Source organism: Meriones unguiculatus, chromosome 12 (assembly GCF_030254825.1).
Source record: "Meriones unguiculatus strain TT.TT164.6M chromosome 12, Bangor_MerUng_6.1, whole genome shotgun sequence".
Lineage (NCBI taxonomy): Eukaryota > Metazoa > Chordata > Mammalia > Rodentia > Muridae > Meriones > Meriones unguiculatus.
In genome coordinates, this window is record NC_083360.1 from 11450552 (window position 1) to 11457072 (window position 6521).

The following is a 6521-nucleotide window of genomic DNA, read 5'->3' on the forward strand; positions in this document are numbered from 1 at the left end:
AACGTTAAAAATTAGCACCCCTTAGAAGTAAGAATTTGTGCATCCCACTTTGTTCCATCATTCCTACCCAGCAGAAGAGAGCTCCCCTTCCTGAGCCCACAGGAACCGCGCTTCCTCGGCCATCTATCATTCTCTGCCCCTCCTCCCCTCGCCAATGCCGGGGATCACTCCCCAAACCACTTCTCACCCCAGACAGTCAAACATTCTCCCAGTAGTTTTGGAACTCTGTTAATTTTGTTTATACATGTATTAATTTCCAGTGAAGTAACGGCCTAGCCCGTGTTCCCCTACCCTCCCCCTGAGGTCCTTCCAGAGGAACTCGGCCCTTCGTTCCCACACTTGTCTCCCCCATGGTGAATCGACCCTCCCTTTAGACGCCACACAGATCTTCTGCATAAGTAACCTCTCCTTCCCGCTGGGACTCTACCTTCTGCGCTGAGGTCACTAGCCAGGCTCACCCCATGTCTTCCTTTTACTCTCTTTGCAGTTCCATGACATGTAGCAGGAATTCTCTCACCTAAGAACACTTGAACGGTAGCTTCTCGGGGTCGTTTAAGATGTGTTAAAAATGAACTCGTGGAGAATGTCTGTGACACACACTATGAAAGCACAGGCCTTTGAAACGAGTGAGATAGGACGGCTTTACCAGATACTCTTGTGTCACTGTGATGATATACTGACCATGAACAACCCAAGAGAAGAAGGATTTCTTCGGGTTCGTGGTTCCAAAGGTATCGGTCCATTGTGCCAGGGGAGGTGTGACAGAGAAAAGCAGGTCATACCTCAGTGGTCCAGGAAGTAGAGAGAGGGACCCAGGAAGGAGTAAGGGCAAGACACAATCCAAAGGTGTGCCCCACTGGTGTCCTGATTTCTCTCATAAGGTTCCACCTCCCACCTTTTACCACCTCCCAGTAATGTTCTCATGTGTCAAATCCATCATAGAATTTACTCCTTGGTTATGTCAGGGCCTCATGGTCTAACATCTTACACACAGATCCCGAGGCATGTGTGCCACCAATCTCAAAGGCCAGCCCTCCCAATCTAACCCAGCTGACAATCAGAGTTAGCCAGCATAACTTCCTGAACGCTCTCGCTCCCTATCTGCTGTTTGCAGTAGGGACAATGGCCTGTTCCAGGTCACCACCTAGACTGGTTTGAACTTCAAGACGGAAGTTCCTAGTAAGACCTGTGACCAGAGTGTCTCCACCTCCAAATTCATAATTTGAAAACGAATCTTCACTGCTCTGTTATTAAAAGTTGAGGCCCATGGTAGGTGATGAGGTCATGAGCTCGTGACCTGACTAGGTGGAGTCTGCTCATAGCTAGCGACTGCTGTCTCCGAGCTGAAAAGAGGCCTCTGCCAGACATTGACTCTGACGGCATCTTCACTAGGATGCTCTAGCCTCACAGCTGTAAGAAAGAAATATTTGTTTTTTGTTGTTTGTGAGCCACACAGTTTGTGGTATTTTGTTATAATCATCCAAGTAGACTACAGAAATACCCCCACTCCCATTAGGCCTCATTTCTCATACTTATTGTGAAATAGAAATGAAGGGCGCACATTTGCAAAGACACATGCATTTTCTCAGATTACTCCTGCCTTGCAACCATGTTTTCAAGGTACTCACTTGCTTCAGTATTTGTCTTCCTCCCTAGTAAAGATTCTCTGCTTGTCAATGAGTCTGAGGTATAACAGAAGCATTGCCAGATTCAGAGAGTGACCATAGCCATGAGCTTTCTGGTGTCAAACTCATGAAATGTATGAATGATATGCTCCACTGGGATTCTCCGTCATGAAGCCTGCGATAAGAGTGAGGACACTTGGGTAGATGGTGTTGCCTGTGTTCTGTAGACCTGCTCCCCTGGGATTCTCCATCATGAAGCCTGCGATAGGAGTGAGGACACTTGGGTAGATGGTGTTGCCTGTGTTCTGTAGACCTCTAGGGTGTGTGTACTGTGTGAAACACGTGATGCCTCTGCGTTGTTTTGTGTGTGATTTTTCTCCAGTGTAAATTCTGGAATGTTGGCAGATGTCTGAGCTCTGCGTGGAGGACTCCTTATAATCTTTATGTTTACAGAACTGTTCTTTACCAGGCAACACTGAAGGCATGAATGACAATCCTGCCTTCCTCTACCACGTGCTCCCTGGGTGTCCTGCCTCTACCCTCCATGTATTGCTTTCACCTGTTACTAATACTCTGGCACCTAGGAAGGCATAAGCGTTTGCTGAAAGCCTTCCTGTGAACACTATGTTCTTGGTCTTGATCTGCACTCTGAACAGTGATGTGAAACACAACGAGCCTTCCTAAGGCTAAAGACCTCCATAATGCCTGATCCTCATTGGCAACTTGACTGGGCATATCTCTGAGGGAACTTCCAGAAAGGATTAACTGAGGAGGGGAAACCCAGCCTAAATATGAATGATGTTGTCCATGGACTGAGTTAGAAAGAAAAAAAGAAAGAAAGAAAAAAAGAAAGAAAAGAAAAGAAAAGGAAGAAGACGCTGAGCAGCAGCAATTCGCTTTATGACATGACATGCATTCCTGGTAAGCAAAAAGAACAACAAAAGGCATAAAAACTGTGTGGTTTGGTCAGGGCAGAAGCAGCTAAAGTTGCAAATAGGTTAGTCAAGGCAGGCGGAGATAAGAGGTTCTTGTTAAAGAGATTGGCATCAGATCCCCTAGAGAGGGAGTTACTGTGGCTGTGAGCCTTCTAAAGGGGCGCTGCAAACCAAACTTGGGTCCTCTGGAAGTAGATCTCTGCTCTCTGAACCACTAGCCAATCTTCCCAGCCCCTTGAAAACCAACATCCATTTAAAAGGCAACAGCCTGAACAGGAGCACTCCAAGTGAGCAGGAGCACTCCAAGTGAGCAGGACCACCTGTGGGAATGTTTACCTTCTGCAGCTGTTGCAGCTGCTATTCTAGGGGAGCTGGGTCTTTCTCAAGCTGTCAGCAGAACTTGCCACTGCCTACAGGACGCTATTTTGAAGGCATGAAGAATGCAAGAAATAGAGTGTCCTAGGAGTTTGCACCAAAGCTCAGGGTAAAAGCTGGTAAGGTCAGCAAAGTTGGAGTCCATGTAAATGAACCTGGATGAGTCACTGTATGAAATCTGTGAAGATAAAGCCCAAGTTTCAATGGATATACCAGGATGTCAGAGCTACTAGAATATGAGGCATTTGTTGAGTAAAGCTGCAGGCACCAACTGGAGATGTCTAAGAACCTACATGTGCTGCAGGCAAAGGACCACAGAGTTGGGACTACTCAAGCCTAGTGGAGCCTATATAACGCTTTGACTACGTGCCCCAGATACTGCACACCGAGCTTCGGGGTTTTACTCTGGTCTTGCTTTGGTCCAATCTTTCCTTGCTTCCCTCTTAGAATAGTGTTTACTCTGTGCCCTTATATATTAGAAGTATTAACTTTTTTTCCACAGAGATTCACAACAATAAGATTGTCTTGGTCTTAAAGACACTGGTCTCTTGAACAGTATTGGGAATGTTAAAATTTTGGAGGCCTTGAAGTTATCCTAAGTGAACTTTGCATCATCAGGTGGCCATTAGCTTATGGAGTCCAGCGGAAGAACCTTAGTTTTTTGAGTCCTAAATGTCCCGAACAAGTTCATGTGTTTAAGCACCTAGTGCTAGTTTTGAGAGTTTGTGGTATCTAGCTGGCAGAGGCAGTCTCTAGATACAGGCTTTGAGGATTTTAGTCTGGGCTTTTATTCTCTCTATTTCCTGATCCACCAAGATGTGAACATGGACAGAGCTGCCCAGCTGCCATGACCATATTCTCATAAAACCGTGAACCCAAGTAAGCCTTTCTACCCCTGAGTTCTTACGGTTAGAAGTTGGTCACACACTAAGAAAAATAACTGTTCCTTCTCAATTCTGCCTTCTAACCCAGTGCCCAGAGATTCATGTCTGAATCCTGGGGAGAAGCAATTAAAAAAAAACAAAAAACAAAAAGAGCTGCTTTTCGGTACATTAACGAAGGTGAAGTTAAAGAAGGCTATGCTAGTGTTAGCATATGGACGCTCAGTAAAGCAGAGAGGAAAAACACTCAGAGGCCACAGAGAAGCGTGGAAAACGTTAATCATAAATGAAGTCTCTCTCAAGGCGGCCAAAAGCAAGAGCCAGATGGGTCAGTCTGCATACTCAGGCCCTGACTGGGAGGGAAATTGCCAATAAGACAAGAGCTGGGGAGGGTGACGTTAGGTAACAAGGTAAATGTCCCAGCAGCAGCTGCCCGCTGCTCCGGCGGTGGCTTCACAGAGGGTCGGCTCCGCAGCAGTCCACGCCTTGTAAAATGCTCTGTAATTTTTGTGTTGACAGGGCTTATTGCACAGCAAAGCTGCCCTCCCGACTGACTCCTTTGTGTTTTCTTTTCTCATTTAAAGGGGAGCTGCTGCTTCCTGGATTCTGGAAGCTTTGTCTTTTGGGTTGATCCCCAGTATAGCACAATCCCGGCATGCAGACCACGCTTGATAAACGAATGAGAGCTGTCTGTTGAAAGCAAAACCAGCGCGTACACACTTTACATCTCGGAACTAAAAGAAAAGAAAGAGACCTTTTCTTTTGTTTTTTGTTTTGTTTTGTTTTACGACACACGGTTTCTCTATGTAACCTTAGCTATCCTGAATTCGCTTTGTAGACCAGGCTAGCCTTGAACTCACAGTGATACACCTACCCCTGCCTCCCTGAGTGCTGGGATTAAAAGCGTGTGCCACCACCATCCAGCAGAGGAGACCATTTCTACATCTCTTCCCAACCATCTTGCTTCAGCAAAGCATCCCGTTTTCGGATGGCTGAAGCTTGTCCACATGCCTTCATGTCATGTCCACGACCACCCACACATTCTACACTTTGTTGAGAAGAAGTTGGCGATGATTTGAGGAAAGACAAAGATCTTTTCCTACGAAGACTTTTTGGAGACAAAATAAATCCTGGTAGCTTTCACTGGTATCTGTATTGTCCCTCCATCCTCAAGGTCAGATCTGATCCAGGTGGCCTCTTAATCACTGATTCCTATAATTTAGTGGACTTCAATGTGAGTACATGAGAAGATTCATTGGAGGCCACAATGTTCCACTTCTATTTATTTCATTCTTAAAATTTTCTATACAATTCACAAATAAATAAGTAATTAGGCCCCTAGTAATAGTGGGTGTTGAACATTCTTGGACCAATGAAAGAAAGATGAAAAAAAAAAAAGCTTATTGTTTTTGTCTCTGAGTTCTCCAGTTCCCTTAAGGTTATTCATATTTATTCATTCTTTTAATTATCAAATATTAACAAGTACCAACTATGTGTTTGTCCTAAGTATGGGAAGATAAACAATAAGATTAAAATTCCTCTTGCCCTCATAGACATTCTTGAGAGATATATACAGAAAAGAAACATTTAAATCTTATAATATTACACAAAATAGGTACAAATAAAAAATTAAATCAAAAAGCTAGGGGTGATGAGTAGTATTAGTTTAAACCATATGGTCAGAAAGGAATATTCGGGTTTCAAATACTAAAAAGGCAGTCCAAGCAAGCAGAAGATGAGCTGATGCAGCAAAGAGACTCCACAGCCTAGCCGCAAAAGCCATATGAGTGCTTCTCTATGATCTAAAAGGCTAAATATAAGCACCCCAAGGCTGATATGAGAGGGACCTGGATTCTGTCTCTGGTTTATCTGCTGTCTCACTCTGCTCTGAATGTTGCAACAGAATATCACTGACTGGATAATTTGTAATGAACAGGAATTTATTGGCTTGTGCTTCTGGAGGCTAGGAACTCAGTGCTTAAGAGGCTGGCATCGGCCAGAACCTTTTGGCTGCATTATCCCATAGTGGAAGAATGGGGTTGGGGGGTGACCATCTGCCCAAAAACTTGTCTTTTCATAACAACTTCACTCCCCATGATAACAAACTCACTCTCATAATAACAGCATCAATCCATTTATGAGGGTGGAACCTGCGTGACCTGATTAGCTCACAGTGGGCCTCACTTCCTAACACTTTTGCACTCTTGGGGATAAGTAACAGGACCACACTGTACGGTTGCCTTGGGAGAACATGCAAACCACTGTATCTGCCATCCCCAACACAAGAGTCAGCAAACTGAGGTGTACTCACTGACCAAATCCACTATTTTGCAAATAAAGTTTTATTGGCACACACCCATGCCTGTTTATATGGTTTCCTTCATCTTAAAAGTAGAGCATCATGTTGTGACAGAGGCTACTCCTCTCCCAAAACCCAAGCCTCTTTATAAAATATTTGCTGAATTCTGCTTTGGCTTTCTGGTTTGAAAGACCTACTTTAAATGTCACCTTTGCCCAACTGAGCAATTAGCTTTACTGAAGTGGGTAAGATGCTGAGTGACGATAATTTCTGTGAACTTTGGTTCACAGAGGTCATTCAGAATGGCCAAGGGATTAAGAATGCAGTAAAGCCTGTCACCCACCCACCCGTCCCCCACTGTGGGACTTCTGTAGTGTAACTCCGTCATACTCACCGTCCCCAGAGA